Below are 16,892 nucleotides of genomic sequence, written 5' to 3' on the forward strand. Positions count from 1 at the left end.
GTAAACTTCAATACGTTTCAATTTATTTCTCTGGTTAAGTGATCAAGCGCTCTGCCATAATGTTAATTGCCACATATGATGATCCAGTTTCAAGAGGATTAATTGGAAAATGTAATTATTAGGTATTGATGTGGCGATGGCGGTCGACCTGCACAATGGCAATGAGATTTCGCAGTTATAACGATGTATGTGTTGGTTTATAGGACTTCCGGTGACAGACAGACACACAGACAGACACACAGACACATCAAAACACACGTACACATACAAAGACCAACATAACCTCTCTCTCTCTCTCTCTCTCTCTCTCTCTCTCTCTCTCACACACACAATCCGCTCTTACACTTCCCGCGAAAATTACCATTATCTAGCTGGTGATTGGCTGAGTGGATTAGGCCCCCCCGCAATCATGGTTTCTATTGGTTCGGTACAACGGTTCAATCCTAGCCACCTCCCCCCACTCTACACACAGTACCATCCCGAGGTATTGGATTGACTGAGCCATTCATAAATATTCATATATCTATTTTTTTTAGTCTATAAATACGTTTAAATTCCATTACTCTTGAAAAAAAAGTATTACTGGTTTTCGTTCATAATTTCCAAACTTTTTTTTAACTAACAAAATATTTTCGTTATACCTAAAGTGGAATATTTCTTTTATCATATATACTGTATTTTATAAACTTTAGAAAAAATTATCACTACCTTTAAAAAATAATTATGTTTCTTTTTATATATATTTCCTAAACCCTGAAACACAAACTATAAAATTTCTGGCTTTACTTAAACTAAAAATGAAATCTCTTAACATTTGTATGAATAGATTTAAATAAAAAATCTGAGCTAATATTTTATCTAACTACGAGTACATCACGTGTTAAAGTTGGAGATGATTCCTACTCCAGAAATAAAACCTTTTGTATCTCGTAAGGCAACAGTTTAGCCTCAGTAATGCGGCTCCAGATACCACCCATTACGCTAGCGATACGACACACACACACACACACACACACACACACTATTCCTCAGTAAATTTCAGAATAAAAATAAAAACTCCAACACTCCCGTAAACTCTTCCTCGATTCGCATATGACCGAAGTAACTTTTACCAAGGAAGAGCAAATACAGGCTGCAGCAAATGGACGACGGGGAGGGGGGTAGGTCTGAGTCACGCACGTACAAAGCAACAGAAGCCGTATCCATGGTAGAGAGAGAGAGAGAGGGGGTTAGAGCAAGAAAGACAGAGAGAGGGAGAAAGGGTTAGAGAGTGAAAGGGAGAAACACAGAGAGAGTTAGAGAGAGAAAGGGACAAAGAAACAGAGAGGGTTAGAGAAAAGAAGGAGAGAAAGGGTTAGAGAGAGAGAGAGAGAATACACTCTTTTCATAGTTCCTATTGATACGTTTTGAGTTAATATTAATATAAGCTGTAACTTTTGAAATACCTTAATACTTCAAAAAAAAAGTAACACACGCTGGATATAACACAAAAGGCTGAAAGGAATTCTCAAAAAAAAAAAATAAACAACAAAATCGACACTAGAACAAGCTAATAAAACAAGATATATTTATCCAAGTTCATATTTTTTTTTTTCGGATTTACAACAAACCTGCACTTGTTTCTCATACATTTTCATACATTTATTCTCCCGTGTTCCCATTCCGTATGCTGGTGGGATGAGGGGAGAAGCTACATGCTGTTTATCCTCTTCCCTGTGTCCGTATTTCCAGCTAAATTTATCACCTGGATTAAGAAAAGATTATCTAATGTTATAACTGTGAGATTATATTAACTTCTCTTATATGTAACTCTGAATTATTAACTGTTTTAATATTTCCCAGCGGTTTGATTGCCCTTACGACTGCTAGAGGGTGTTGCGTATGTGTCACACTCCTCGGCTCAAGGTGTGGTTTATTGATGGTAATGTGTTATATTTCACTTTTATTACGTCTTGGTCCCTTCTGAGTTCTATTTTGTATTGAATGTGAAGTTTATTGACCCCTTGAGGACGATGACAATATTCTAAGTACGGGAAGACTATACTGGGTGAGGTATCGTAAGATATCGTACTCAAGGGGTGTAGTTATTGTACTAAAAGGGTGTAGCTATTGTACTCAAGGGGTGCAGTTATTGTACTCAAAGGGTGTAGCTATTGTACTTAAAGGGTATAGTTGTACTCAAGGGGTGTAGTTATCGTACTCAAGGGGTTCAGTTATTGTATTCAAAGGGTGTAGCTATTGTACTTAAGGGGTGCAGTTAATGTACTCAAAGGGTGTAGCTATTGTACTTAAAGGGTATAGTTGTACTCAAGGGGTGTAGTTATCGTACTCAAGGGGTTCAGTTATTGTATTCAAAGGGTGTAGCTATCGTACTCAAGGGGTGCAGTTATTGTACTCAAAGGGTGTAGCTATCGTATTCAAGGAGTTCAGTATGCAGTTATGCCAATATTGAACTCTCGTAATACATAAGTAGATTATCTTACCGTCTGAATTTAAAGCCTATTTATTTTCTTTATCATTTATAAATTAAGAAAAATTGTATTCAGAATTACGAAAGTAAAATACGAAAAATAAAATGGGAATAGAATAGAAAAATCTCTTGAGAATCTTTTAATAAACTTTAAGGATGTCTACCAGCCCCTTGAAATATTTTACGGGTCTTTTAAGAATATTTTAAGAATATATTAAGATTATAAGAATTTTTAAGAATATTTTAAGATTATAAGAATTTTTAAGAATATTTTAAGATTATAAAAATATTTTTGGAATCTTTTGAGAATATTTTACAAATATTTTAAGATTATAAGAATATTTTAAGAATAATTTTGAGAATATTTTACGAATATTTTAAGGCTAAGAATATTTTTGGAATCTTTTAAGAATATTTTGCAATTATTTCAAGATTATAAGAATATTTTGGGGGGAATCTTTTGAGAATATTTTAAGAATATTTTTGTTTTAGAATCCCTGTCGACCTCATTAAGGTGTTCTGCCAAGCCGTCTTTGAGAGGCAGGGGAGAGAGTTAGTACACAAGACTGAAGCAGCAGTTAATCGCAGGGAAAGGCGTGAGGGTAGAAGGCACCGCTGACCCTGTAGGCATCATGTGTAAAAAAGAAATTATAGCATTTTTTAAATTTAACTCTCTCTCTCTCTCTCTGATTTTTTCTTTCTTTTTTCTCTTTTTTCTGTGTTTCTCTTCTCTATTTCGGTTTATTTATCACAGTTTCATTTCCTCCTTCTGTTTATCTCTTTTCTTCTATTCAGCTCTATTTGTCATCCGTATTTCTCTTACTTTCTCTCATTTTCTCTCTCAGCAGATACACTCAGTACATACACACAGTACTCACACACACACATACACACACACACATACAGACATACACGTTTAGCCTATGTATACCTAACCTAACCTAACCTAACCCCCCTCTAGATAGGATAAGTGGTGTTTAATCATCAGGTAAAATATACTGGAAGATGGATTAATCTTCACGTGATGACAACAACTCTCCAGGCTTCGAATCCACTTGTATAAATGTAATAAAAAAGTTACTTACACAAGGATGAGGTTCGGTTTCACTCATGAGGTTCGGTTTCACTCATGAGGTTCGGTTTTACTCATGAGGTTCGGTTTCACTCATGAGATTCGGTTTCACTCATGAGGTTCGGTTTCACTCCCAGGACCAGCAGTAGTGGGTTCAGGTTCAGATTAGTTTTATTCATTTCGTGGTTCAGATGGGAATTCCCTCTGCTTGACATGTGAGCGGAGGAGGGAGAGGGAGAGGGAGGAAAGGAAGGGGGCAGGTGAAGGGGGGAGTGAGGGAGGGAGGGAAGGATGGGGGGAGGTGAGGGGAGCCGGGGGGGGAGGGGATCCTACAGAGACGGGAAGGATGACTGTGAAATAAATGGTTCAGCGTTATATCAAGTTGCTGCGCCAGCTGAGAGAGACAGTGAGAAATATATCCTGTGGAAGGTTAAGAGATGGTGAGAAATTTATCATGTGGAAGGTTAAAGAGATGGTGAGAAATATATCATGTGAAAGGTTTAAGAGATGGTGAGAAATACGCGTATATAATGTGGAAGGTTAAAGAGATGGTGAAAAATATATCATGTGAAAGGTTTAAGAGATGGTGAGAAATATATCATGTGAAAGGTTAAAGAGATGGTGAGAAATATATCATGTGAAAGGTTTAAGAGATGGTGAGAAATACGAGTATATCATGTGGAAGGTTAAAGAGATGGTGAAAAATATATCATGTGAAAGGTTAAAGAGATGGTGAAAAATATATCATGTGAAAGGTTTAAGAGATGGTGAGAAATACGAGTATATCATGTGGAAGGTTGAAGAGATGGTGAGAAATATATCATGTGGAAGGTTAAAGAGATGGTAAGAACTGAATAGGCTAATAATGTTTAAACTGAGACACGAAGATTTAATTCCGACAACTTAAACACCGAGGAAGCTGTTGGTGGGATGTTGTCGCCAGAGGAACAGATGAGGAACAGTGGGGCCGAGTTGATGCTTGACGGTATCCCACGACAGGAAAAGACCCGGAAAAAAAAACGGGGCCATCTAACAGACAGATAGTTGAGGTTAGGTGATGTCCATTGGTTAGACGTTCAAGATAAGTGTGGAATAATGTCAGTGATGTATTATATATTGATGACGAGTTACATAATACATACATACATACATATACATAAACATATACATATACAGGGACAGGCTAGAAGCAGAGAGTTGTGCAATAGTCTATTTTAGCTTTGGTGTTCCTCATATAGATTCATGTATTTAGATATATAATGCCAGGAGCAAATTAGATCTCCTCTAGTGGAAGACGCAACAAGCTGGTCAGATGCAAGGTTGCCAAGATCACTCATTGTCAAGTTTACGTCTGCAACAGTAACTCATTTAGGTCAATGTTGCAGCTTATGATTACTGTGCTGGCTGAGAAACTTACACATGATCGTTTATTTTAACACACACACACACAAACACACACACAGATAAGAGGCAACAAGGCGCCATAATGGACCATGGTCACGGACGCTCCCACAACTGTATAACATTTGCATGGATCTACCACATTACCTGCCTCCTCATCCTCTCCCCCCCCCCCTCTGTGTGTGTGTGTGGGGTGCATGGGAATGTTTGGGTGAGGGTAGTGAGGTATTCCCTGCGTGTGTGTGTTGGGGGAAGATGGTAGGGTGTAGAAGGGGGAGGGAGTACGTGTGTGTGTGTGTGTGTGTACAACTAAAGAGACAGTCACCTTTACATACATAACATAATCGTCTGGCAGAGTTGACCATCTACTATAATATATCCCTCACCACCGTCACACTATTGTCAACTTAACCACACACACACACACACACACACACACGCACACACACTACCCCCCTCCCCGTCACCCCCACTACCCCTCACACCCCCCCCCTTCCCCTACAAGAGTCACGCTCCTCGCCACCATCACCAGAACAGGGCAATTAAACCTCATTCATAGATCCTCCCACTACAATACAACTCCTGATAGATTTACGTAACATCATAAAAAAAAGTCCTTTACACATATATGAATAGATTTCTAATTGAATAAAAGATAGAAAGAAAAATAGGAGGAAAAATAACCTTTTAGGATTATCGTAAGCATAATAGACTTAGTTTGGGGGTTTGGAGAGACACCTATTCTTGCCACCTCATATGAAAAGGGTTTCCCACGGGAGGCTAAGTTAGGACAGCTTTTGGTTAGGTTAGGTAAAGCTTACTAACCCTATTCACCTCAGACAAGATACTTATCAGGGCATTAAAGCTCATTTGAAGATCATCTCTGCATGGTTGGACGGTCGTAAAGTGTGAGAGGGAATTGTGTTTATGTGACGCCTACGGCACACGCACCCTAAAAGAGAGAGAAGAGAACCACCCCAGTAAATAAGTAGACAGTACCAAGAGACAGAACACCTCGGTAGGGGAGGTAACCTGATGCGGGGAAGTAACCTGATGCTGGGAAGTAGCCAGTAAGTGTCAGGCAGGTATAATGGAATTGTTACAAACGATGAGAGCAAGGAAAGTAGTTACTGTCAAGGGAGGGTAAAGTATGTATGGTCAGAGACAAGATCAGAGGTGCGTACGGAGGAAGGAAGAAGAGGAGGAGGTGGAGGAGGAGGAGGAGGAGGAGGCGGAAGAGGAAGAGGAAGGAGAGGAGGAGGAGGGAAGAGGTTTATCGACTTGGTTTGGGAAGTTTGGAGTAATAGTGTTGAGAGAAGTAGGGAAAGTACCTTATAAAAAAAAAGATTAGGAAAGTAGTGTAGATAAGAATCAGGGTAGTAAGTAATTGGCAGACGAGTAGTAACGTAAGGGGAGAGAGAGAGAGAGAGAGAGAGAGAGAGAGAGAGAGAGAGAGAGAGAGAGCTGAAAACAAAAGAAAACGTAAACACATCAAAAATAACAAGCAAAACACAGACAGTACCAGGTCAGTAAACAAACAACAACAGCAAAAACAGGAAAGTGCCCGCCACTACCGACAGGAAAATAGCATCCTCGAGCAAGAGAAGGAAAGTACCCAGACAGACAGACAGACAGACAGACAGAGGATGTCAAGGCAGTAGCGAAAGTAGCTTTAAGTAGTTGCGGAAAGTGGCCAGCCGTCGGACTCGGGTCACAGTGGCATTTCATCTTGTTGGTTCAAATTACGATTCTCATCCAAGCTGGGGTCAGGCTAGGTCACGTTGGGATTATGTTTGGTTAGGTTAGGTTTGGCTTAAGTTAGGTTTGGTTTGTTTTAAGTTAAGCTAGGTTAGGATAAGTTTAGTTTGGTTAGGTTTGGTTTAAGTTAGGTTTGGTTTTAAGTTAGGTTTGGTTTTAAGTTAGGTTAGGTTTGGTTTATTTTGGTTAAGTTAGGATAAGTTTGGTTAGGCTAGGTTAGGTTAGGTTAGGTTAGGTTATTCCCCCTCATCTTCCGGACCATCTAAATCCTCCATTTTATACAATTCGACCCAAAAGCTTTAAAATGGGACGTTAGGATTGAGAGGCCGTGAAAGGGCTCCTACACGTCAGGTCCATGGACGAATAGTCACCTCTTACTGGTCCTTCCCTCTCTCCCTCCCTCCCATTCCCTCCCTCCCATTCCCTCTTTCCCTCCCTCACCCTTACCTCTTCCCCTCCCTCCCTCCGTCCCTCCTTTTCCTCCATCCCACCTCCATCCAAGGTCTCCCTCTCCTCCAATGCCTTCATCCTTCCTCCCTACCCCTCTCTCCTCCTTCCTCCCATTTCTCACTCTCTCCCACCTCCCTCCTTCCCTCCGTCCCTCTCTTTCCCTCTTCCCCTCCCTCCACCCCCTCCATCCTTCCTCCTTTCCCTTTTTTCCACCCTTATTTTCACTTCTTCCTTCACCCCTTTTCTTTTTCCTCCCTGTTTCGCCTTTCTTCTCCCGTACACCCCCTTCTTCCACCTTTCCCCTTCCCTCCCTTTACAGCCTCCTAAATCCCCTCAATAAGGCGGACACGGGTGTAATGGTCGTCGGGCAGCAGTTTAATTGTCCCTGTGTGGCTCCTGCAGAAGGACCATCGACTCTCAAAGGCAACGAGGGCGCCAAAGAGGGAGGGAAGGAGGGAGGGAGGGAGGGAAGGGGGAAGGAGGGAGGGGGAGAGGAGGAAGGGGAAGGAGGGGCAGGGAGAGAGGGAGGGAGGAAGGGGAGGAGGGAGGAAGGAAATATAGAAGGAGAGGAGGAAAGAGCGATGGTGTGAGGAAGCAGGATGGATGAAGTGAGGGAGGGACAATGAGAGAGGGAGAGAAGGAAGGATTGTGACGAGAAAAGGAGGGAGGGAAGGATAGAAAGGGGCGGAAGATAGAAGGAGGGAGTGGGGGGAGTCTCTAGAACTTGAACTTCACAAGAATGTAAATATATACGGTGTTGGAGAAGACTCAGGAAGAGCCTCGCTTTCTTATTCTATTTTCCTGACAGCATCACCCAACCAGGTCTAACTTGAGCTATATTTTCTTGAACCTAACCTAACCTAACCTAACCTAACCTAACCTAACCTGACCTAACCTGACCTAACCTGACTTAAATTAACTTAACTTAGTCTAACGTACCCCTGTGAGACTGAACTTAATATGAATTAATGTAATCTAACTTAATATGACTCAATCAAAACTATCATTGGTTAATTTAGGTTAGGTTTTGGTTATGTTAAGTTTGGTAAGTTTTTTGTAATGTTAAGAGGTGATTAGTTTTCTTTAGGTTAAATTAAGTTACGTTAAGTTAGGATAAGATCGGGTTGGTTAGTATCTAAAAAGGCTACATTAAATTAGTGAAATCCTTTGGCTGAGTAAAATCGTTTGGCTGCAGTCAGAATAAAATTATGAAGTGTGGGAATCGCATCGAGAGGATTAACTGTTTATCTAATGAGAAAAATAAACCATATAGTCTTGGACCAGGTCGTGGTAATTCTCCGACGTGGTGGGAGTTTCGCCTTTTGAGAGTTAGGTTAGGTTAGGTTAGGTTAGGTTAGGTTAGGTTAGGTTAGGGGGTCTTGTCTCCTACCATATAACACACGGGCGAGTTGTTACATCCGGCAGCCGGCTGTTGTGAGGCCGGCGGTGACCCCCTACCATAATCCCACTTTATGATCACCCGGAAAAAACACATTGAAAACCGCTAGAGCAAGGGGCGAGGAATGGACCCGAGAAGTAAGGGAGGATTTCTTGACACTAGTTATTATAACGTTGTGTTTGTCTGACGTTTTGAGGGTGGTTACCAGATTTTGGGGAATGATTACCCGATTTTATGAAGGGTTGTCTGATTTTAGGGATGGTTGCCCATTTAAGGGATGATCACCCTAATACGCCTTAATGCTTTGCGGACACTCATTATGATATGAGGGTAACTTTTAGTCAATATTGTTAGGTTAGGTTAGGTTAGGTGAGGTTAGGTTAGGTGAGATTAGGTTAGGTTAGGTTAGGTTAGAACTGCTGATATCCACTTTAAGTTTGTATTGTATTTCCCTCCGTGATTATTCCTATGTACAAATCTAGAAGAAAAAAAATATTCAGAAATTGAATAAATTATCAGGAGGCACAACACACAATAGCCGCTGATGCAAGTCTTAAAAAATGGCCGCCAGAGAAGTAAAAAAAATTCAGAAGACATTTATCGCCATATATGTTACAGAAAGGAAATAAATTTTACATATTTCGTCTTAAAAAAACCCCCAATGAACCTGGTGATACAAGAGTGTAGAAAACCCACACCGGGTAGAGGTGATAGGAATTCTGTAACCCTTTAATGTAACCAGTGATTATATAGAGACCAGGTACAGGTAAATTAAAATATTCTATATTATTAAAATTCACCACAACTTTATTATCAACAACACACTGAGATAATTGAACCCGGAGTTATAGAGGATATTTACCCTCACGTGTACCACAACCCGTAAATAGATTGGAGATATATAAAGACCTGTTATTAAAAGAGAACATTCTATTAGAGGCATCGTTAAGGCAGCTTGGTGGTGGTGAAGGAGGCAGATGATTGTGACCGGAATAGTCTAATTTTTTAATCATATATATTGACGGTAAAGTTATATATAGGGATAATAATTGTTTTTGTTTTTTTTTAAATGTTTATTGATTTTTATATATATTTTTTTAATATGTGGTCAAAGGTAATTAACTATACGTAAATTAGGTAAGGTTGTGTTAATTAATTTTCTGGTGGTGCTGTTATTATTATTAGTATTATTATTGTTATTATTATTTATTATTATTATTATTATTATTATTATTATTATTATTATTATTATTATTATTATTATTATTATTATTATTATTATTATTATTATTATTATTATTATTATTATTATTATTATTATTTATTATTTATTGCTGTTGTTGTTGTTGTTGTTAGTATTAGTATTTTTTTTATTATTATCTACATGTCGTCCCTATAGGCAGACATCATTAATTTAGGAATCAAATATATAGAAATGATCACTACTATATATTACACACAGGCACACGTATATCAATAAGAGGAGGCTACAGATTGGCTACATCCGGTAACCAATATTCGGTGGCCGGGTGGGTGGCAGGGTGGGAGATGGGGGAGGGCGGCCCTTGGTACACAGTGGGTGGCGTATCAATACACTAGCCTGGGTGGGCAGCACGGGGGAATAATTGTGTGGGCGCGTGATGGGGGGATGCATGGGAGGGTGAGGGTGGTGGGGGGAGGGTGAGAGGTGAGGGTGGTGGGGTGGGAGGGGTGAGGGGTGAGGTGGTGGGAGGGTGGAGAGGTGGGTGGGGTGGTGGGGGGGTGGAGGGGTGAGGGGTGAGGGTGGTGGGGTTGAGGGAGGGGTGAGGGTGGTGGGGTTGAGGGAGGGGTAGAGGGGTGAGAATGATGCTGGTGGTGTAGAGGAGCGGATAGGGATATGCGGGAAGTGGGTGTGAGGGTGAAGGGTGTGTGGGTGTGGGGGTGTGAGGGTGTGATGGTGCAGGGTGTGAGGGTTTAAGGGTGCAGGGTGTAAGGGTACAGGGTGCATGCTCAGTATCTGCCTACAGTGCTTATCAGAGACCTCTATTGATTCCTTTCACCCACTTAAATCTTAGGTCCTGAGTCCTCTCTCTCGCTCTCTTACACACACACACACACACACACACACACACACACACACACACACACACACACACACACAACACCCCCTCTTGAATTATCTCCCCACACGCAATATTCAGATCGGCAACGCGGGCCATTCAGAACCCTGTCTGTTCCTGCTGCTCCTGAAACCAAAATTCAAAAAACTTTCTCTTCCTAAAGCTTCCCCGAGGCAGCTCCCTCATGAATAAATTACGCATGTTAAATATTCATATGAGCAGCGTTGCCACGTAGTAAAATACAGGGTATTGTTATAGACGGCGTCGGTGTTATTTTGTCTGTGAGTGTTTAGTGGATGGCAGATATAAAGAGCTTTGGCTGCCGGTGTGATTTGGGGTTATTTTTATTGTTGCAGACGTGTGTGTGTGTGTATGTGTGTGTGTGTGTGTGTGTGTGTGTGTGTGTGTGTGTGTGTGTGTGTGTGTGTGTGTGTGTGTGTGTGTGTGTGTGGGGACGTCTTAATAAACTCACACGAGAAGGAAAATGTAATCTAGTCCAACTGTACCTGACTTACACGCCAGAATTCGTAAACAGAAATTTTGTTGTGTCTTTATAGAAAAGTTTGAAGATGTAATCAAGTAAGAGAAGTGTCTCCCCTGAAGTTGTAGAATGTAAGGAAAAGTTGACGTTGAATTAGTACTTTGAGAAGAAAACTTTACGCGAAATAGGCTTGGCAGTGTTTGACAGAAGGTAAGAATGGATGTGGAGAGATAGATAGACAGACAGAGGAGAGGATATTGAACTGAAAATAAAACATGACTCAAGTATGATATAAATCGACTTTGGAAAAACACCAAAACTTAGTTACTAAAAAACGAAAAACCGAGAGGAAATGATTTGCGAGGCAAGATCCCAAGACCAGAGAGGAGGTGTCTGAAGGAGGCAGAAGGACTGGGGGGGCCGTCAGGTGTTCCCCAGCAGGTGGATCGTATCATCAACAAAGGACGAAATAAAGTAACAGCTTAGTACCGGTGAAGAGGAGAACAATACTTAGTTAAGGTTCCTGTACAATAAATTACTCAGAGTTATGTAAGTTAATATTTATTCTGTAAAATCTTTATAAATGTATCTATTATAAATGGAAGCAATTATACATAAATAGTGTAGGTTATACAATATAGACAGACAGTACAGGTACACACAATACACACACACACACACACACAACACACACACAATGCAGTTATACAATCAGTAGTAAACAGCCAAATCGATTCAATCAAGGTCAGTCCAAGAAAGTCATCACACACTAATTAATACCAAGGTACCTGTGTTTGGGCTCAGGTTACTAATAATATATCACTAGATGAAGAAAATAAATAAATTAGTGTCAATTACAACGTTACATTTACACTAATTAAGACAGGTGAGTGTTTTTGGTACAATTTTAACATTTACGGTGATAAATTAACAATGCTAATCAGAGCAGCTGTCAATAGGGACCCGACGAGACTTAATTTTAATCATCTGAGAGACTAGATGGGGTGGGAGGGATAGGACCAACACTCTTAACCACACCATCAACACCCCATCATAACCACTACACAACACCACTTTGCCTCCACCACTACCTCCCACCACCCCCCTCACCCCTACCTCACACCACCCCTTACCTCACACCCCTACTAACCACCCCCTACCTCACCACCCCTACCTCCCACCACCCCCTATAATTCCTTCTCCCCTTTCTCACCCCTTTCCCCCTTTCTTCCCCTCCTTCAACCATCCCATCATTCTCTCCCCTTCCCACCCCTCTCACTCTTCCTCACAGCCAATCAATGGGCAATTTGGCGGACCATGCAGGCAGAGACGGATGGTTAAGATCGTCAGCTGACCAGAGACAATTCTGCCTTGCCATGTGGCCAGTCGAGGGACAGGGTTGGAGTACTGAAGGGAGATGAGGAGGAGGAAGGGAGGGAGGCAGAGGGGAGAAGGAGCGGCTGGGGAGAACACGAGAATGTAGGAAACTAGGCCTATATTTGAAGCTGAGGGGAGAGTGGGGAGAATCGTAAGGGGACTGGGAGAAATATGGGGATTAGGGAAGGAAGAGAGGGAAGGCTGGAAGAGATGGGGAGGGGGAGAAAGAGAGGAGAGTAGAGGATAGAAAGAGAGTGGAGGAAGTGAAAAAGAGGGGAGTAAGAGAAGGTTGAGAGAGGAGGAAGAGGAGAGGTTATGGGGAGAAGAGAAAGGAAGAGAAATGAAGGAGGAAGAGTAAAGAGGAAGAGAGGTGAGAATTGTGGTAAGTGATAGGTGACGGAAGTAACGGGTGAGGGAAGTGACAGGTGACGAAAGTAACGGGTGAGGGAAGTGGCAGGTGACGAAAGTAACGGGTTGAGAAGTGGCAGGTGAGGTAACTGAGTCAACCTCAGTTTTATAAAGTATGAACACACACACACAGACACACACACACACACACACACACACACACACACACACACACACACACACACACACACACACACACACACACACACACACACACACACACACACACACACACACACACACACACTCCACACACACACACACACACACACACGATAAATTAAGATAGACGCAGAAATAAGCAGGAAAAATATAACACAGAAGAACAACAACAACAACAACAACAACAACAACAACAACAACAACAGCAACAACAACAACAACAACAACAACAACAACAACAACTTTAAAATAGAAAAACTAAATCTTCTTTGTTCACAACACAACGAACAGATGAACAGTAACACAGTACCTGATAAATGAGAAGTGGAGGAGAGAGAGAAAGAGAGATAAGCAAAGACCCAAATGAGGGGAGAGATAGAGAGAGAGACTAAGAGGGTACATTGAGGATGGTCTTAATTGCTTGACGTTACTAAAGGGGAAAAATATAATTAGACGACACAGGAGTCAAGGAGTGAGGGGAAATGATCAGGTTGTTTTTTTCCCCTGCGTTGTGTATTTAAAGTGAGAATTATGGTTGTGGGGGATTTATTAATGAGGGGAATAAATGATGAGGGAATAAATAATGAGGGGATAAATGATGAGGGAATAAATGATGAGGAATAAATGATGAGGGAATAAATAATGAGGGAATAAATAATGAGGGGAATAAATACTGAGGGAATAAATAATGAGGGGAATAAATACTGAGGGAATAAATAATGAGGGGAATAAATACTGAGGGAATAAATAATGAGGGGAATTTATAGTGAGGGGAATATTTAATGAGGGAGGAGTTTACAGTGAGGGAGGTATTTGTAGTATCAAAAGGAGGGAAGTGACTGTAGAGAGGGGAAGTGTCAGTAAGGAGGGAACGTGTTAGTAGGGAGGGAAAGTGGCTGTTGGGAGGGAAAGTGCCAGTAGGTAGGGAAAGTGGCTGTTGGGAGGGAAAGTGCCAGTAGGGAGGGAAAGTGTATGTAGGGAGGGAAAATATAAACTGGGGGTAAAAGCATATGGGAAGTATCCAGCTAAAGTGCACGAGGAAAGTGCCCACTGCAAAAACAATTAGGAAAATCTTCAATAAAAGTTGGGATAATTGGCCAGTGACGGTCTGGTGGTGTGTATACATAGCACTCAAAGGGGAGAGTGAGGGGAGGAGGCAGAGTGGTGAGGGGAGAGGGGCAGAGTGGTGAGGAGAGTGAGGAGGGCAGAGTGGTGAGGGAGGAGTGAGGGAGGGGGCAGAGTGGTGAGGGGAGGAGTGAGGAGGGGCAGAGTGGTGGGGAAGTGAGGGAGAGGGGAGGGTGGGGGGAGGAGGAGGTGGGAAAGGAGAGAGGGGAGAGGAGGGCGTGGCCACCTTGAGTAGGAAACACACACCGTGCCGATTACAAGAGAGAACAAGAGATAAAACTCCAGGTCACGGGTGTGTGTGTGTGTGTGTGTGTGTGTGTGTGTGTGTGTGTGTGTGTGTGTGTGTGTGTGTGTGTGTGTGTGTGCCACTCCAACATAGTGGTGGTCTTTATATTATCAAGCCCTAACAATTTTCAGGAATGACTCTGAAATTTAGACATTTTGGAGCACAGGTATTTACACACACACACACACACACACATAGCTACAGTACATATATATATATATATATATATATATATATATATCAGGTATATGCTGATAAACAGGAAGGAAAACACAGAGTTCCCAAAGCTAACAAGTGGCAATTCCATCAGGTGAGTTACAGATATATATATATATATATATATATATATATATATATATATATATATATATATATATATATATATATATATATATATATATATATATATATATATATATATATACAGGTAATTAGTCTATCCTAACAAGGAATTTCGTGTAATGGACGACCTTGCCTTACCTGACCTATTCATTACGCAAGGCGACTCAACGTAACGTTTAATCAATAAGCGTAAAATATTGCTTTATAGAATATATTATATAACTAATATAATATAATATAATATAATATAATATAATATAATATAATATAATATAATATAAAATATAATATAATATAATAAAAGGGTGTGCCTGTATGCCTGTGTGCCCCAGCCATAGCTCCTAAATGGAAACAGTTAGAGACGTGAGACTTTACCCACACATTACATGGGTCCCAAATGTGGGGCACAGTCGGGGTCAAAAGTTCGTTCTCGCCCAAAATGAAGCAGCATCGACCCCAAATGAGATGAAACAGTTCGGGTAAGCCAGTTCAGAGACTCATTCCCGTGACTCAGTTTCACCACGGGGAGCGAACTTTGTCCAACTGTATTAGGATTGACACAAGTATTTCTACCTCATATTTTTTAATGTTGTTAGACCAGTTTATTACTAACCTTGCTACGCGCTTAAAAACCTTCGTTGTTGAAGCTCAAAGACAACATTATAACAACAACGACAAATGTCCACAACCCCCGGGTGGTCCGGGCAAGAACCAAAGATCTTCCCCGACTGATACATATCCACGGCGATTCCAGGACGTTGTTGGTTACCCGTGACAGGGAGGAGTAACTCTGACAGTCAAGGTTGTATAGTATATACCTAACCCGAGCGACGCCAGGCGATTATATATATATATATATATATATATATATATATATATATATATATATATATATATATATATATATATAAAATCATCCATCACTCCTCCTTTCCCCTATCTGGGTAATGAATGCCTCCCCTCCCTCCCCTCCCTCCCTCCCACATCCTCCTCGCCGTCGTCTGTGCTAATTGCGACGCTGGCGGCGCGTGACGACCTCGTTTGTCCGAACCACCTTGTTAAGTGGTTGGGGAGGTAAGAGGGTCGCGTGTGTGTGGTTCCTCTACAGAAGTTTTTTTTTTCCCCGCACGTGTGTCGTGTCTGAGGTAATCATGTGTCGTGTACAGTAACATAGTTAATTATTGTCGTAATATAATGATGGTGCTATGTCTTAGAGGACGATTGTTGAACATATCCTCCTCAAAGGGTTAAGCCATCGTCCTCAAAGGGTTAGTCAAGTCCTCAGGGTTGCCATCGTCCTCAAGGGTTAAGTCATAGTCCTCAAAGGGTGCATCGTCCTCAAAGGGTTAAGTCATAGTCCTCAAGGGTTAGCATCGTCCTCAAGGGTTAAGTCATAGTCCTCAAAGGGTTAAGCCATCGTCCAGGAATGGTTGAATCATTCTCCCCAGAGGGTTAAGTTAGGACAGGTATAAAGGTCTCTGGACCCTCAGTCGTCAAGACACGTCTTCAATCCCGTCCCAACCAGGGTCGGTGGGGGGTGGTCATCCTGCTGCTGTGTGTGTGATGAGTCGGCCACCAGCCTTGATGAAATGTGTGTGTGTGTGTTAATACAGGTAATAGTGTAGAGTTTGGAGGTTAAGGTGAGATAATTAATCAACCAGTAATCCTGAGACTGTGAAGTGTAGGTAAACGATAGCTCTATAACAACCCTTGATGTTGTTGTTGTATTGGTTGTGGTTGTTGTTGTTTAGTAGTTTGTTGTTGTTGTTGTTGTTGTGCGTCCAGTGCCAGCGTTATCAAGCAGCGGTCTGGATTTATCGTTTCCTGAACAGACAACAGACAGCAGACAACGGACAGCAGACGACGGACAGTAAACAACGGGCAACAGACAACAGACACCCTACTGATCTATCTGCTGACTTTACCTACTGCTCTATCTGCTGACTTTACCTACTGATCTATCTGCTGACTCTACCTACTGATCTATCTGCTGACTCTACCGACTGATCTATCTGCTGACTACTTACTGATCCATCTGCTGATTCTACCTATTGATCCACCT

The sequence above is a fragment of the Homarus americanus genome, unplaced genomic scaffold (genome assembly GCF_018991925.1).
Source record: "Homarus americanus isolate GMGI-L3 unplaced genomic scaffold, GMGI_Hamer_2.0 scaffold39675, whole genome shotgun sequence".
In the NCBI taxonomy this organism is placed as follows: domain Eukaryota; kingdom Metazoa; phylum Arthropoda; class Malacostraca; order Decapoda; family Nephropidae; genus Homarus; species Homarus americanus.